The 18,888-nt window shown below is 37.6% G+C and overlaps 1 protein-coding gene across 3 annotated transcripts in view; it reads right to left on the reverse strand.

The window, feature by feature from the left end:
- LOC134737544 (zinc finger protein 717-like) overlaps nt 1-18,888 on the reverse strand; it is a 40,343-nt gene that overhangs the window by 19,484 nt on the left and 1,971 nt on the right. For all 3 annotated transcript variants that reach the window (XM_063659704.1, XM_063659705.1, XM_063659708.1), the window contains one exon: nt 16,929-17,086. The gene's annotated coding sequence lies outside the window, so the exon portion shown is untranslated. The remainder of the gene's footprint in view (nt 1-16,928; nt 17,087-18,888) is intronic.

An 18,888-nucleotide genomic window follows, 5' to 3' on the forward strand; every position in this document is an offset into this window, starting at 1 on the left:
ACAAAACAAAACAAAGCGAAACAAAAATCCATGAACCACACGTAAGCATTTGTTATGGAATGCTTATGTAAAGACTCAATGAAGTTACTTTCTCTCCTAGTGGCATAAGGTTCTTTAAAAATCAATAATCAGTACTGGTTTTATAAGCACATGGCTGTTCCTACTAACTTAATATAAGAAATTACATTAATAGATTTTCTAATGTGAAATCATGTCTTTCAGTTTTTTGTTTCATCAAAAATATTTGGTAAAAAATGTTCACCTACACCTAGTTGTAATTTTCACCTAAGTGCTTATCACCTGCCAACTGTTTTCTCTATTGTTTTTCTCCATTTCATTCTTGTAACAACAGGAGGTATCTTGTGCTGCTATTTTTCTCATTCTGCCTTGAAGATGATAAGGTATTCCTGGATCAGCTACCTGCAGGTGCCCATGATGGCCACGTGTCTTCAGGACCAGATTTTATACCAGTGTTTCTTTAGTTTTCATGCTTCCCTGGGAATGTCTATAGGCGTCTGGGCATTTTTCAAATACAAAGTCTCTCCTCCAAACTATGAAGACTGCTTCTTTCAAATTTCTAATTTAAACTGACTTGCTTCACTTCTCAGAACTGTAATAGGTACATGAAGTGTCACTCCACCACTGTGGGCATACCCTCCCTGCTGGTCCTAAGGATTCAGTTCTGGAACTCGGGTGGTGTTCACCATCTTTGAAAAGTCATTTATGGGTTCCTTCCGAGATGAACAGCCCTGATATTCTCCCCCCAATTTCCTGGCACATCCATCCCTGCTTCATAATTCAATGCCTCTGAAGGCTTTTATTTTGTATGTTCAAGTTTCAGCTGTCTCCTAGTTTCAGAGAAAAATGGGGTCTCTTGTACACTTCTCACTGTCTACTGCCAAACAGAAATCTCAGCCCTTCAACATCAAACTTTTGCTTCAATAGGCTTTGGAATCCAGAACCTCCTGGTTCTCTTCCAAAGTCCAGACCTATCCTGTTCCATGCTCTTATGCTGGGTCTTCCTCACTGTAAGGATTTCTGGTGTCATTATAAAAAAAGCCTCACTCTTAGATTGCTCTTATTTTTTGTTCAACTCCCTAGGTGACCTCCTCTATAATTATGATTCTAAACACCAGCTGTGACTTACCAATTTTTTAGTTGGTATCTCCAATTGTGATGTCCACTCTTACATATATATTTATATTCACCTACTATGTGCCATAATTGGAAAAGAGTGAAATTGAACAGGAGCTATGCCAAAGTTAGCAATGCCTCTGACACTGCATTGTCTTAACATCTTTCCTAAATTATATCTTTTGTTCTCACTCTGGTTAAATATTCCACATGGTTCTTTTACAACTACTTAACATATATTATTTTGTTTTTCTCTTATCACAATGTACACTTTATGAAAAAGACATTATTTTGATCATTGCTGTTATAAATGCAAGTATAAAGTTACCACGGCATACAAGCTCCTCAATTGAGATGTGTTGAAAGAATAAATGGATGTATGAATAAATGTCTGGGGGAAGAAAGCAGTCCATGAAAATGGAGGAAAAGAAGACAACTGAGAAAATGAACAGCAAAGAAAAATGTCTAAGAAGAGCAAGGTAGGTACTAGATTGAGGAAATATTTTTAAATATTCAGCAAAGTAAAATTCAGGGATATATGCATGAAAGCCCTCCTTGGAGATGATATAATTCACATGTTTGATGCACAAAGACCAGCTGTCTTCAGGTATGGGACTTGGGAGAAAAACTGGTGAAAACAAGTCAACAATGCAGATATCTGCTGGGCTTTGCTCTTCCTGGCTTCCCTGCCCAGGATGCAGTGACCAACCTGAGAGACACTGATTCACCCATTCTTCTCCTAACCATGGCTCTTCTCCTTGCTCCAACTTGAAGATCACCTCAGGTTTGGTAACGCAATGGCCTGGTAATGGGAAATAATGGAGGACTTAGCCAAACTGCAAAGTAAGGTCCTTTTCCAAATGACAACAGCTCGGTTTCAGAAGCTGGATAATGAAAGAGCCTATCTGAATCTTTCGTTAGAGAGGGTTGACACATTCTTCACATGGAATAGCATTAAACCTTATAAATGTGGGGCTGGGCGCAGTGGTTCACACCTGTAATCCCAGCACTTTGGGAGGCCGAGGTAGGTGGATCATGAGGTCAGGAGATCGAGACCATCGTGGCTAACACAGTCAAACCCCGTCTCTACTAAAAATACAAAAAATTAGCTGGGCGTGGTGATGGACAACTGTAGTCCCAGCTACTCTGGAGGCTGAGGAAGGAGAATGGCATGAACCCAGGAGGCGGAGCTTGCAGTGAGCTGAGATTGTGCCACTGCACTCCAGCCTGGGTGATGGAGTGAGACTCCATCTCAATAAAAAAAAAGAAACCTTATAAATGCTTCCTATATTTACCAACGTGGAAGTAAGTGTTGCTTCTGGGGGTTACTGGGAAGCTTCACTCACTCAATGATACCAGGCTGCTGTAGGTCTCCAGCATCATGTCCCTGTACAGGGTCCTCTGAGCATCATCCAGGTCCTGCCACTCCTCCCAGGTGAAGTGCATGGCTACCTCCTCAAAGGACCCCAACCCCTGTAATAGCACATTTCTCCTCAAGTCATCAGCCCAGGGTCACAAGAATAGGAATGTCAGAGTTCATTCTTCTGTAGCTGCATGTCTCTTATGTGTATCTTACATAAACTGTAGCTTCTCTGTACTCTGTATGGAGAAAGAACAAGCACAGTAGAAGTATCCTGCCACTATAATGTTTTGTTAATAAAATAGATTACAGAGTTTACCTTGTAGATGTAGAATCATCCTTATTGTGAAAGATAAAAGTAGGAATAAAATTCTGCTGTAATCTGGTATGATGACAAAAATTATAAATACATACCTGGAACAATATGATAGATGAACTAGTAGAGACATAAGTTTAACGTTGACTGCAGTAAGAAAAGAGAAAATATAGTTCTATATTGTATTAGAAGGTTGCACTTCATTGAAAAACCAAAGATGCTTAGTACTTCCATGTGAACCGTGTGTTCTCACGACTATGAGGCAACACCGGAGCCTAGTCATAAGGACAGGAAGAACACATACCACATTAACGGAACTGCACCCAGCATGCTGTCTAGGTGAATGACCCTGGGCTGTGATGAGAGAGAACACAACACTGAAGGAACTGATTATGGAGTGAGTCTGCACGTAAATATCTGACCTAACTCCAAACCTTATTTTTAAATTATTTATAAATTAAAATAATGTACACAAGCATCTGAACATTTCCTTCCTCATGCCCAATGACTGCTTGTGTCCACCCTAGGGTGAACACTCCTATTTCCCTAACCACCTGGTATAAATAATGTGTAAATCTGTGTAACATTTACACTCATTTGTGAGTGTAATGTGTGTAATACATACCTGTAAGAACAAGTATGTTACATAACCAAATATGCATTTTAACAGTCACCCAGAGGGAGAATGGGTAAGGACTTTGGGGAGACTCAGAGGAGAAGAAAATAGAGTAATAGATGATCACATTCATCCTATCACAGAGCAGTAAGAATACAGAACAGGGAAGTAACCCTTAAAAAGGAAAAGGGGAAAAGAAAAAGAATTTGGTGCTAATTTGCTGTGCAGAGGGTAAAGTGGGGAGTTTCACTTCCAGATGATGCAGAATCATGTCTAGTGAGGTACTGGTACTGCAAATTTAGAAAATTAAAAATATGATTACCAGAAGTGACACAGACTTAGATCATATTGGAAACATCTGAGGTACTGTACGTGGGGATGTCCAACTAGCAACTGGGTATACAATTCGAGTTCAGAAAAGATATCTAAGCAGAAGATAAATATGTGGAAAGTATCAGAATTTGTAAGGTACTTGTAGTCATCACAGTTTAAGAGATTGAAAGAAAAAAGTAACAAATGCAGAATCTACAGAAACACTGACCAAGAGAAACTTTCTAAGACTATTCTACAAATAAAGCTCAGTGTTAATAAGTATACTAATGTAATCATATTCATAGTTCTATAAAGAAAAATTCAATTTTGCACATAGACATACACAAGGTACTTTTAGAACCACATTCCAGGTTTCCATTTCTGCATGTAAGAAGCTTGAAAGTCATCATTCCATCTTAACAACAAACGAAAAGCAGAAGAAATGGAAAAATCAGCAACTCTTCTTGGATCTGTAAGGGAGGGAGAACAAAGGACAATCCACTGCCCCAGGATTCGAGATATAGACAGGGAAAAAGAAGAACAGAGATTCACTAGCAAAAACCACCATGGGAACCAGTGCAAGAGTAGGAAATTCTGAATTGTAACTGACAAATTGCGAGAGGTTCAGTGTGAACAACTCCAAAAGTTAAAAACTCTGGGGGGACCCAGTCATAGGGGTGACTCCACAGTATTGTGAAATTTACCTCTAGGAGCTTAAACAGGCTCCTACAGTAAATATTGGAGGTAACTCCCTTCCTGCTTCCACCTGCCCTCCTGCTTCCACCTGCAGGCAGGAGCGGAAAAGGCAAATCATTCTGAAATACGAAAGAGCACTGCATTGTTTCTTACCAGGCCTACGCTGGGGAGAGACTACTTCACCAGAGTCCAGGCCTGCCCTCAAAGAAACTACTTCACCAAAGCCCAGGCCTGCCCTCGGGAGAGACTACTTCACCACAGCCAAGGCCTGCCCTGGGTAGAGACTACTTCACCAGAGCCCAGGCCTGCCCTGGGGAGAGACTACTTCACCAGAGCCCAGGCCTGCCCTCGAAGAAACTACTTAACCAGAGCCCAGGCCTGCCCTGGGGAGAGACTACTTCACCAGAGCCCAGGCCTGCCCTGGGGAGAGACTACTTCACCAGAGCCCAGGCCTGCCCTCAGGAAAGACTACTTCATCAGAGCCAAGGCCTGCCCTGGGTAGAGACTACTTCACCAGAGCCGGGCCTGCCTTCAGAGAAACTACTTAACCAGAGCCTAGCCTGGTGTGCTATTGACAGCTTCAACGAACTAGGTGAAGGGAAACACCCAACTCCAACCCACTCTAGCCATCGTGTCCCACCTAAAATAGAAGGAAAAAAAAAGAGCAACATTTGTGAAGTTCACAGTTCAAAAGGAAGAAGAGCTCATGAAAAGAATAAGCCCTATTGATGGGACTACAGCCCACTTTGGCTATGGTCTACAAGTTTTTGTCCCCCAAAATCATTATTTGGAAGCCTGACCCCTAATTTTACTGCAAGATTTGGAAGATACAAATTCAAGTGATTGCCAAGGTTGGACTATTGGGAGATACCTGTTTTGATGACAAACACTGAGACCACACAATCAACCAGGCCAAAGTTATCTAGAAAAATGAGCTCACACACGGAAAAGTTTGGAACCTAGCTGTTCCTACTGTGTTTTCCAAAACTTAGTGATGTCTGCCTTATAGGTCTCATGCTGCTCTCAAGTACACACATGGTAATCCTTTCGTTTAAGTAGAGACACTCCCAGCACCAAACTCACCCCAGAGAAAAGGGCCACCCAGACCATCCTGCTGCTGGATCTCACTCTGTCACCCAGGATGGAGTATAGTGGCAAAATCATAGACCACTGTAACCTCATGGGCTCAAGTAAATCCTCCCTCTTCAGCCTCCTGGGTAGCTAGGACTACAGAAGTGTACCACTATCCCAGCTAATTTTTTGGTTGTTGTTTTGTAGACATGAGGTCTCACTGTGTTACCCAGGCTGGTCTTGAACTCCTGGCCTAAGGCAGTCTTTTTGCCTCAGCCTCCCAAAGTGTTGGGATTGAAGACATGACCTACAGTGTGCAACTATATAACATTTTCTATATTCACTTATATTTCTATGAACATTTAGGTTGTTTTAATATCTTGCCATAATTCATTTTCAATTTACTTTTGTGTATGGTGTAAAATATGGGTCCAATTTTTTGCAGGTAGATAACCAGATTTACTGAAGAGTTTGTTTTCTTGTGTGTATTTGTATGTATTTGTTGAAAATTAGTTCACTCAGGCCAGGTTGACTGATATATTTCTGACCTCTCTATTCTGTTCCATTGGTCTATGTGTCTGTTTTTATGCTAGTATCATTCTGTTTTGATGACTACAGCTTTGGTAGGTAGTTTAAAATCAGGAATTATAATGCCTCCAGCTTTGCCTTTTTACTCAAAATTGCTTTACTCTTTCATGATTCTAAACGAGAATTTTTTTCTATTTTTGTGAAATATGCTGTTGAAATTTTGATAGAGACTGATTTGAATCTGTATATCACTTTGGGCAGTATGGATGTTTAAACAAACCTTTTTCAGGAACACAACATATTTTTGTTTTATTTGTGTCTCCTATAATTGCTTTCATTAATATTTTACAGTTTTTGATGTACAGATCCTTCACTTTCTTGGTTATATTTATTCCTAAATACTTTGACATTTGTTAAATGGATTTATTTCTGGATTTTTGTCAGACATATTGTTAGGGTACAGAAATGCAAGTGGTACTTTTGGTACATTGATACAATATCCTGAAATGTTACTTAATTAGTTTATTAGTTCAAAAAGTTATTTGGTGTAATGAGGAGCACAATGGACTGTCATTACACATTAAATGATAGCTTATGTTAGTATATCACAGTGCCCCAAAATGTGATCTGCTGTATTTTTGCTGTTACAAAGTCAGTCGCATTTTTTAGTCCTAGTATTTTTTCTTCTAAAATATTTTTGTCTGTCATTTGCTAATAATGTGTATCCTCTGCTTACTGTTCAATTGTGCTACCCATTTATCTTCAAGCCCAGTTAGTCCAACTTTCTAATAAAATTTCTAACAATGGTATGTTCATTTATTGTAAACCTAAATAGTAAATTTGTATGATAGTTTTACAGTTACCAAATAGGATTTAAAACATGTCAATCTGTCACTACTAATGAATCTCTGGGTTCCTAATTTTAAATTCTTATGTATCATGTCTATTAAATATGTACGTACAATGGCTTAGAATCATGCCTAACATATCGTATGCACTAAGTATCAATCAAACCAATTTTTAAAATTATCGTCTTCATACTATTAAAAATGATTTAGAGAGAAGAAAAAGATACAGGTCATATACCTGGATCTACATAAAGGAAGAGCAGTAAAGAAACAATAAATGAGGGTATCTTAACCAATCTACATATTATTGTGTACAAATATATACAATTACATACACATGCATGATTATGTGTGCTTATATATAGTTGAAATGAATGATGACAGTGACACAAGGGACAGGAAGATGGAAAAGAAAAATGATGTTAGAAGACAGTCACACTATTTGTGAAGTGGTATAGTATTATTTGAAACTGGACTTGTAAGTGCATATTGAAACCCTAGGGCAACTAGTATAAAAAGTTTAAAAATATACAGCTGTAAAGAAAATACATGCTAAGAAAGAAGAGAAAATGGAATCATAAAATGTTCAGTTAACATCACAAAAGGCAGAAAGAGTGGAAGACAAAACAATATGGGAATAATAACAATAACAAATATGGCAGATATTAATTCAACTATATCAATAATCACTTTGAATGTCAATCATCCAAATGCACCAATTAAAACAGATTGTCAGAGTGGATCAAAATACAAGACCCAACTATATGTTGTCTACAAGAAGCCCATTTTAAATATAAAACCACACATTAATTAAAAGTAGATAGAGAAAAATATACAATGCTAACAATAATCAAAAGAAAGCAGGAGTGGCCAGGTGTGGTGGCTCATGCCTGTAATCCCAACACTTTGGGAGGCTGAGGTGGGTGGATCACTTGAGGTCAGGAGTTCGAAACCTGTCTGGCCAACATGGTGAAACCCCATCTGTATTAAAAAAAAAAAGTACAAAAATTATCTGGACATGGTGACAGGCACCTGTAATCCCAACTACTTGGGAGGGTGAGGCAGGAGAATCGCTTGAACCCAGGAGGCAGAGGTTGCAGTGAGCTGAGATTGCACCATTGCACTCCAGCCTGGGCAACAAGAGTGAAATTCAGTCTCAAAAAAAAAAAGAGTAACTACATTTCACACAAAGTAGACTTCAAAGAAAGAAAGTTATCATGGATAAAGAATGGTACTTCATCATGACATAGCAGTTAACCCTCCAAAAAGATGACAATCCTTAATGTCCATGCACCTGACAGCAGATTGTCAAACGACATGAGGCAAAAACAGAACTAGAAGGAGAAATAGATGGATCCACTGTCACAATTTGAGACATCAGCACCCTCCATCAGAAACAGATCTAGCAGGCAGAAATTAGTAACAATATAGTTGAATTCAATATCAATATACATCAACTGGATACTGACAGAGCAGGAGCACCCGTCACCTCAGACAAACACTACCACTTTAAGTTCCAGCTCCCTTCTTAGCCTCATGAATTTCAAGGAAATCACTTCTCTTCTAACTACAAGCAGCCAGAAAGAGCAGACAGTAAAACACCGATAAGACAGCTTGGGCCCAGACGGAGGTGGGGAGAAAGTCTCTTGGGTAAAGTTTAACTGCCAAACTTCACCCGCATACAATAGGCCCAGTAAAATAGTGGGCCTTAGTAAGCACATTCCTTTCCCTGCAGGTGCACTAAGATAGAAAAGCTAAAAGCAGACTCAGGGGACATGCCTGCAGCTGCAGAAAGATGTATGGGGACAGACACACAACTCTCCCTCACAGGTAAGCGCAACACAGACACAGAAGCAGTCCAAGCCTTAATCAACTCTCCCACCCTGAATCCTTAAAAACTCTTAGTCTGTAAGAGAGTGTGCCTCTGACCTCACTTGGCCAGAAGGCGTCTCTCAGGTTTGTTTTCTCTAAAATAAATCTGTCTTAACTGGCAAGACACCTTTCATGTTTCTCTCCTCTTTCTTTAATTCTTACAAATACAATTCTATTTATAGACTTCATCCAACAACAGTAAAATATACATTCTTTTTAGGCTCAATAATCACCAAGATATATCACATTGTGGACCATAAAATACCCTTTAACCAATTTAAAATAACAAATCTTGCCATTTGCACTCTTAGACCACAATGAAATCAAACTTAAAATTAGCAATAGACAGAGAAGTGGAAAATCTCTAAATACAGTAAAATAAAAGAACCTCTTCTAAATAATGAATGGATCAAAGAAGAAATCTCAAGAGAAATTAATATTTTATTTTATTATTTATATATATTTTTAGAGACAGGGTCTCACTGTCACCAAGGCTGGAGTGCAGTGGTATGATCAAAGCTCACTGCAGGCTTGAACTCCTGGGCTTAAGCAATCCTCTCACCTCAGCCTCACAAGTGGCTGAAAATACAGGCACATATCTCCCTGCTAACTTTTTAAAATTTTCTTGTAGAGACAGCGTCTTGCTATAGCTGCTCAAGCTGGTCTCAAACTCCTGACCTCAAGTAATCTTCCTGCCTTGGCCTCCCAAATCTCAGCCTCCCTGGCTGAGATTACAAGTGTGAGCCACGCCTAGCCTAATAAGTATTTTCACTAAATAAGAATGAAAATAAAAACACAACTTATCAAAATTTGTAGAATACAGCAAAAGCATGGCTTAGAAGAAAATTTATGGCATCAAATGCATATGTTAGAAAATAAGAATGATATAAAATAAAGGAAAAAATGAGCAGATTAAACTCAAAGTAAGAAGAAAATAAATTATTGCAGAAATCAATGAAATTGAAAACAGAAAAATCAAGAGACTATTATTAATGACAATGCTGGTTCTTTTAAAAGGTCAATAAAATTAAAAACCCTATAGCCAGGCTAAGAAAAAAAAGACAGAAACTAATAATATCAGAAATGAAAGAGGGGTTACCACCACACATCCTGTGGACATTAAACAGATAATAAGGAAATACTATCAACAACTCTGTGCACACATCTGATCATCTAGTTCAAATGGATCACTTCCTTGACAGACACAATTTACTGAAACTCACACAAGAAGAAACACACAATCCGAATAACCTATTATTTTAATAACCTTCAAAACAGAAAGTACCTGACCCAGATATATTCACTGATAAATTGACCAAATATTTCAGGAAAAAATTATACCCATTTCCCATAATCTATTTCAGAGGATAGAGGCTGCTGAAATACTTCCTAGTTCATTATGTGAGGCCAGCATTATTCCAATGACATTTCAAAATAGAAAATCACAGACCATGATCTCCCATGAAAATATATACAAAAATCCTCAAAAACACTAGCACATCAAATCCAACAATATATAGAAAGAATCATACACCATCACCAAGTGAGATTTGTTCTGGAGATACCAGGCTGGTTCAACATTTGCAAATCAATTAATGTAATTCATTACATCAAGAGACTGAAAAGGAAAAATCACATGATCAAGCTAAGAGGGGAACTTCCTGAAATTAATAAAGAATATCTACAGAAAACTACAGGGAACATCATACTTAATAATGAGAAACTCAAAGCTTTTCCACAATATCAGGAGGAAGAAAAGGATGTACTCTCTCATCACCCCTTTCAATATCATACTGAAAATACTAGCTAAAGCAATTAGGCAAGAAAACACAATTAAAGGCATACAGCTTGGGAAGGAATAAATAAAACTTTGTTCACAGATGACAGGATTGTCTATACAGAAAATCTAAAAAATTAAAAAAAAAAAGAAAAAAGAAAAAAGACCAAACCGAAAAAAAAAAACCCTCCTGGAACTGAAAAGCAAGATTACAGAATACAAGGTTAAAAGAGAAAGTCAATCACTTTCTAATGCACCAGCAACAACCAAGTGCAATTTGCTATGAAAACACAGTACTGCTTATATTTGCACCCAAAAGATGAAATACTTATGTATAAATTTAACAAATGTAACAGGATCTATATGAGGAATACTATAAAACCTTAATAAATAAAATAAAAGTAAACCTGATTCTAAAGTTCACATGGAGAAGCAAAAGACCAAGAATAGTCAATTACTGAAGCACAAAGTTGGAAGACAAACACTACCTAACTTTAAGTCTTATTCATTAATCAAAATGCTGTGGTATTACCCAAAAGTAGGCAAACATAACAATGGAACAGGATAAAGAGCCCAGAAATACACCCACCTAAATACACCAAACTGATACAATAAAGCAAAGTTGCTGTTTTCAACAAATGGCATGGGGACAGCTAGAAATCCACATTTAAAAAAACAAAAAACCAGAATCTAGACATAGCTCTTATGCCATCACAAAAATTAACTCAAAATGAATCATAGACTTCAATGTAAAATACAAAAGTATAAAACTGTAGAAAATAACAAAGGAAAAAACCTAGACAATCCTGGGAAAGGAAATGACTTTTTAGATATAATAACAATGTCAGGATCCATTTTAAAATGATTCATAAACAAGACTTCATTAAAATTGAAAACTTCTGTTCTGCAAAAGCCAATGTCACAAAAATGAGAAGAAAAGCCACAGATTTGGAGGAAATATCTGCAAAAGACACATCTGAGAAAGAGAATGTTCTACAAAACATAGGATAGACTGTTACACAAAACATCTGAGAAAGAGACTGTTCTACAAAACGTCTGATAAAGAGACTGTTACTCAAAACATCTGAGAAAGAGACTGTTATACAAAACATCTGATAGAGACTGTTACACAAATCATCTGAGAAACAGACTGTTACACAAAACATCTGAGAAAGAGACTGTTCTACAAAACATCTGAGAAAGAGACTGTTACACAAAACATCTGAGAGACTGTTACACAAAACATCTGAGAGACTGTTAATACCAAACATCTGATAAAGAGACTTACACAAAACATCTGAGAAAGAGACTGTTATACAAAACATCTGATAAAGAGACTGTTACACAAAACATCTGATAAAGAGACCATTACACAAAACATCTGATAAAGAGACTGTTACACAAAACATGAGAAAGAGACTGTTCTACAAAACATCTGAGAAAGAGACTGTTACACAAAACATCTGAGAAAGAGACTGTTTTACAAAACATCTGAGAAAGAGACTGTTACACAAAACATCTGAGATTGTTAATACAAAGCATCTGATAAAGAGACTGTTACACAAGACATCTGAGAAAGAGACTGTTATACAAAACATCTGATAAAGAGACTGTTACACAAAACATCTGATAAAGAGACTGTTACACAAAACATCTGATAAAGAGACTGTTACACAAAACATCTGAGAGACTGTTTACACAAAACATCTGAGAAAGAGACTGTTACACAAAACATCTGAGAAAGAGACTGTTCTACAAAACATCTGAGAAAGAGACTTTTAAACAAAACATCTGATAAAGAGACCATTACACAAAACATCTGATAAAGAGACTGTTCTACAAAATATCTGATAAAGAGACTGCTATGCAAAACACTCCAAAGACTCTAAAAATTCACATCTGATAAAGAGACTGTTATGCAAAACACTCCAAAGAGTCTTAAAACTCACATCTGATAAAGAAACTGTTATGCAAAACATTCCAAAAACTCTTAAAACTCACATCTGATAAAGAGACTGTTATGCAAAACATTCCAAAAACTCTTAAAACTCACATCTGATATAGAGACTGTTATGCAAAACATTCCAAAAACTCTTAAAACTCTACAGTAAGAAAACCACCTAATAAAATAGACCAAAGACCTTAACAGATACCTCACCAATGATGAGAAACATATAGGAAATAAATATATAAAATAATGCATTATCTTGTGTAACATTAAGATAACATATTAAAATAATGAGATACCACTACATACCTAGTAGAATGGCCAAAATTGGGAGCACTGACAACAATTGACAGTGAGAATGCACAGCAACCAGAACTCTCATTCAGATTGTGGAAATGCAAAATGGTACAGTCACTCAGTTGGAGGACAATTTGGTTGTTCTTACAAAAGTAAACATATTCTTACCATATGATCCAGCAACTGCACCCCTTGGTATTTACGCAAAGGAGGTGAAAATAAATGCTAGCATAAAAACCTGTAAACAGGGATTTATAGCAGCTTTATTCAAAAATAACTAAAATTTGGAAGCAACCAAGATGCCCTTCAGTAAGTGAATGGATAAACTATGGTACACACAATGGAACATAATTCAGCACTAAAAAGAAATGGGCTATCTTGTCCTCAAAAGATGAGGAAACTTAAATGCATATTACTAAGTAAAAGAAGGCAGTCTGAAAAGGCTGCTTACTATACAACTGCAACTATGTAACATTCTGCAAAATGATGGAGATGGTTTGCAGGGTTAAGGGGATGATATGTAATAAACAGGAAGAGCAGGGATGACTTTTAGAACAAAGTGTTCTGTGAGGTACTATAAGGCTGGATACATGTCATTATACATTTACTCAAACCCATAGCATGTAAAACCACAAGAGTAAACCCTAATGTAAACTATGGCCTTTGGACAACTATGATGTCTCAATGTTGGTTCCTCATTTTAACAAAGGTACTACTATGGTGAGGGGAGGAGTTGAAAAGGGTGAAGGCTACATATATATGTGGATCAGGGTATATGGGAAATCTATGTACTTCTTAATTCTGCTGTGAAATTAAAACTGTCTTAATAAAGTATATTTATTTTTAAAAAGAATCTAACCATCTAAAAACGTTTTTAATAATAAAAATTAAATGAATATTAAAAACCACTTCCCCATTTGTAATAAGAACTCTCAATAATAATGAATGCATAAAGAAAATGTGGTCTATACATGCAATGAAATATTACTCAGCCTTAAAAAGGAAGAAAACCTTGCCATCTGCAAAAACATGCACATACCAGAAAGATATTGTGCTAAGACATAAGCCAAACAGGAACAAAGTATTATATAATCCCATCTGCAATAGTCTACATGTATGTATTCCCCTCAAATTCCTATGTTGAAATCTAATAACCAAGGTGATAGTATTAGAAGGTGAGGCCTCAGGGGAGTGATGAGGTGAGGGCTCTTCCCTCTCGAATGGACACGGAGTGCATTCATTCTCTGCCACTCTTTTGCCTTCCACCATGTAAGGATGCAGGAAGAAGTCTCTCACCAGGCACCAGATGACAGAACCTTGATCTTGGACTTCCCAGCCTTCAGAACTGTTAAGAATAAATTTCTGTTCTTTATTAATTTCCAAGTCTGAAGTATGTTGTTGTTCCAGCACAAATGAAGCCATGCTTCCTGTACAGCCTGTGGAACTCCATGTATATAAAAATGTAAAACAGTTAAACTTACAAAAGCCTAGAGCTGAATCATGGTTACCAAGGGCTGATGGGGAAGGGTAACTGGGGAGGTATTGGTCACAGAGTATAAGTTTTAGTTATGCAATGAGTAAGTTCTAAATATCGAATCTACAGATCAAAGCATATAGTTAATATGGAATTGCATACTTAAAAATGTGTTAAGAGGATGGTATTGTTTCGATTTGTTTACTTGCCCAAATCTCATGTCAAATTGTAAGCCTCAAGGCTGGCTGGAGGAGGGGCCTGGTGGGAGGGGACTGGATCAGGGGGCAGACTTGCCCCTTGCTGTTCTTGTGTTAGTAAATTTTCATGAGATCTGGTTGTTAAAAGTGTACACCACCTTCCCCTTCACCACCCACTTCCTCCTGCTCCAGACACATAGGACGTGCCTGCTTCCCCTTCATCTTACACCATAACTGTAAGTTTCCTGAGGCCTCCCCAGCCATGCTTCCTGTACAGCCTGTGGAACTGTGAGTCAATTAAACCTCTTTTCTTTATAAATTACCCAGTCCCAGGTAGTTTTTTATAGCAATGGGAGAACGGACTTATACAGAGAATAGATCTTATGTCAAATGGTTATATCCCAAAAGGGGCAGGGAGCAGGGGGAGAAACTCGTGGAGGCAAAGGTTGTTTATCGCACTGTTTGTGGTGACGGTTCCATGGGTGAATACTTATCTCTACAGGTAGGTATATTTTGCATGTGGAAGGAATGTAAATAATTTGTAGCCCGAGGGAAAACTGTGTTTTATTAAAGACTGCTACAGATTCTCACTATTCCTCTTATTGAGAGGTAGAAGCTAATTAGTCTCTAATCTAATACCGTGTGTAAAGGAAGAGAGAAGGATGTAATTTTATTTTGGATTTGTTAAGCTTGAGGTGCCTTCCGGACAGCTACAAAGAATCATTCAATGGAGAGTTGAACCTGTGGTCTAGAGCAGTGATCCCCAACCTTTTTGGCACCAGGTTTTGTGAAAGACAATTTTTCCATATACCAGGGTGTGAGGGGGGATGGTTTTGGGATGAAGCTATTAATCAGGCATTAGATTCTCATAAGGAGCAGGCAACCTAGATCCCTCACATGCATAGTTCACAATAGGGTTCCTGCTCCTATGAGAATTTAATGCTGTCATTCATCTGAGAGGAGGCAGAGTGCAGGCAGTAATGCTTGCTTGCCTGCCACTCATCTGCCGTGCAGCCCAGTTCCTCACAGGCCATAGACTGGACCGGTCCATGGCCTGGAGGTTGGGGATCCCTGGTCTAAAGTCTGGAGAAGTCCATGCTGGAGAGAAACACAACTGCTACACCACAGAAAGCAGAACTGGTAAAAAACGAAGAACCAACAACAAAAAATGAACTGCACAGTGGGACGGATAGGGAATTGGATGAAACAACTGGATAAGCTATGTAAAGGAGAAGTAGAAGAATTCAGGAAAAAAAGACAAGCAGCATCAGTGAGATCATGATAGAAACTAACACAGAAGAATTTCCAGGAGAAGATAATGAACAATAATTTGAAATGCAGGAGTCCCCCCTTATCCATGGGGGATACATTCCAGGTCCCCTAGCAGATCCCTGAAACTGTTTATAGTAACAAACCTTATATACACTATGTTTTTTCTTATATATACATACCCTTGACAGTTTAATTTATAAATTAGGCACAGTATGATATTAACAACAATAAAATGGAACAATTATAACAACATACTATATTAAAAGTTATAGGAATGTGGTCTCTCAAAATATCTTATTCTACTGCATTCAACATATTCAAAATATCAAAATATTCAAGATAGTCAAAATATCTTATTGTCTCTTCTGTCTGCAGTTGACTACGGGGAACTGAAACCACAGAAAGCAAAACTGTGGATAAGGGGGATTACTGTACGGCACAAGATTCAAGTAAGGCAGACTACAGAACAGCCATTGGGGTTGCATATAATTTAGGTTAATGGTGAGCATTAGAATAAACCAATTAAGACTACACTGAATGAAAATGCAAGTGAGCAGTGGAAATATTTGTCAGAAAATACAATTGTGAAAAATCTGCTACAAATTCTCCATGTACAGATGAATTGACAGAAACGTATGGGGGGTTAGTTAAGGACCTGTGGTCAACTCAATCCTCCAGATGTTCTAAGTTTTAGCCATGAATCAAGTAGGGCCTTCCAAAAGCCATCTGGGACTGCACTGTTTCAGCAACTCCAGAAAAACCTCATTACGGGAGTTATGCTTTAGCACTAAGTGACTGCTTCTACCACAAAATGCTAAAAGTGTTTATTTCCAGGTTGGCAGTAAAGAAAAACTTTTCACTACACCATTTCTGTGACCAATGCAGTCAGTGTTCCAGACTTTGGTGAGAGCAAGTCTTCCTGTCCCATGAGAATGCAGCATGCACTCCTTCCAGGTTCCATTCCAATCATGTAACAAATGTGACTGCCTTTTTGTTGCAGCATCAGAAAGACCAGAGACACATTTGTACTCAAGTTCCATGGCTTATAACCTGCATATGTCTACATGCCAGCATTATTTTATTTATGTGCATTTCCTTTAACCTGAATTTTACTTATTTCTATTTTTTCATTTTAATCCATGGGTGGACTCCATAAAGGCAAAAAATACAATGTAAAACAAAGTGAGGAATATATAAACAAATGACTCACCAGAGATTTATTCATCGTTTGTTGATCGTGGAAATGCACAGAGCACTCTGGAAGCATAGCTGGGAGAACAGTCGAATGGAGTGGGTTAAGCAGAGAACCGATGTGGCTTGGTCCTAGATTCTCTTGCCCAAAACGCTCTACACAATAGCTGGAAAAGACTAAAACAGCAACAAAACCTCCCTGTGACAGAACAGTCATTCATGCCTCAATAAGGGACAACAAATATCCCACTGAAGATGTACCCACAAGAACATTAATTAGTAGAGATACATACAATTTATTTTGGGATTAATGAAAACATGTATTACCTACTGATTAAGAGACAATTAATTTATCCAAAGAAACAACGTAATAATTTAAACCAAAGAAATATACATTTAGTCTTCAATGAAATTAATATTGTAGAAATATAATTCAGCTGCATTATCTATTTCACTACTAATATGGAGATTCTACATGATTCCATATAGGTGTTTCCACTAGAATACATCTTGCTTTTATACCTTCGCATCATTGAAAGGATTCATGTTTTATATATCTATGCATCATTGAAAGGATGCATCATTTATATACCTAAGCATCACTGAAAGGATGCATCTTTTATATACCTACGCATCATTGAAAGGATGCATCTTTTATATATCTACGCATCATTGAAAGGATGTATGTTTTATTTACCTAAGCATCACTGAAAGGATGCATCTTTTATATATCTACGCATCATTGAAAGGATGCATCTTTTATATACCTAAGCATCACTGAAAGGATGCATCTTTTATATACCTACTCATCATTGAAAGGATGCATTTTTTATATACCTAAGCATCATTGAAAGAATGCATCTTGCAACCCAACATTTCTTGCCCACAATTATATAGGGGGAAAAATGTACATATTGTATATTTCTTGGGATATACTGTTTTAGTAATGTTTCCTAGTGACAAGTCTCCCTGTATCTAAGACCTCATAGAGTGTGCTCTCATAATGAATGGGGCTCTGCCATTTGACTTGCTTTGGCCAATGGGACATAGAAAATATGATGAAAATATATGTTGGAAAAGTACTTTCCCACTGTTGCTTGCCTTCTTGGACAAGTGTCAGCATGAACCACCAGACATGTGAGTGAAGGCACCAGATGACTAAAGCCTCATTTGTGATCCAGACAACATTAGCAAAGGAAATGCCCAGGTGAACACACGCCAAAATGTGAATCAACAGAACTTCTATCAAATAAAGCGGTCACTTCTTTTTAAGCCATTGAGTTTCGTTGGTTCTTTACACAGAAAACAGTAACTGATACACCTAAGCCACCAGAACTCAATGTTTTTAAGAAAATCGTGTGAAGGAGATAATGTGAAATTACTTGTCAAATACAATCACTAGAACATCACAACCTCATGTAGAAGTTTTGCAAATCACAATAAATGCCAACTTGATGGAAATCAGTGAGACTGCTGGGGCTAAATCATAAAAAGCAACTCTTTGCATATTAGTAAATTGTGTTTTAAGGTTCTTTACATCATAAAAAGTCTGTTGACTTTTAAAAAAATACACAAAAAGGATCTCTTACAAAGTGAGCATTGTACTGTATTTTACTTACATTTTAAGATACTGGTTGGAATAGAAGTGAGACACTGTCTAATCTTCCCTTTTTAAGTATGTAAAATATGCTATTGTTTTCCTACAGAATTTATAATTTCCAAGAACAGATTACTGACACTGAACAGGAAACACTTGTGTTATTTGTCCTTGAGGTCACATAATTCAAAGAAAGAGTTGGGGATAAAAAGGAAAAGAGATGGTTACGGAAATGTTTCTGCTTGGTTGATTGGTTGGTTGGTTGGTTTTGAGACAGAGTCTCATTCTGTCACCCAGGCTGGAGTGCAGTGGCACAACCACAGCTCACTGTAACTTCGCCCTCCTGGGCTCAAGTGATCTTCCCACCTCAGCCCCCCAAGTA

This window comes from Pongo pygmaeus, chromosome 22 (genome assembly GCF_028885625.2).
Source record: "Pongo pygmaeus isolate AG05252 chromosome 22, NHGRI_mPonPyg2-v2.0_pri, whole genome shotgun sequence".
NCBI lineage: Eukaryota > Metazoa > Chordata > Mammalia > Primates > Hominidae > Pongo > Pongo pygmaeus.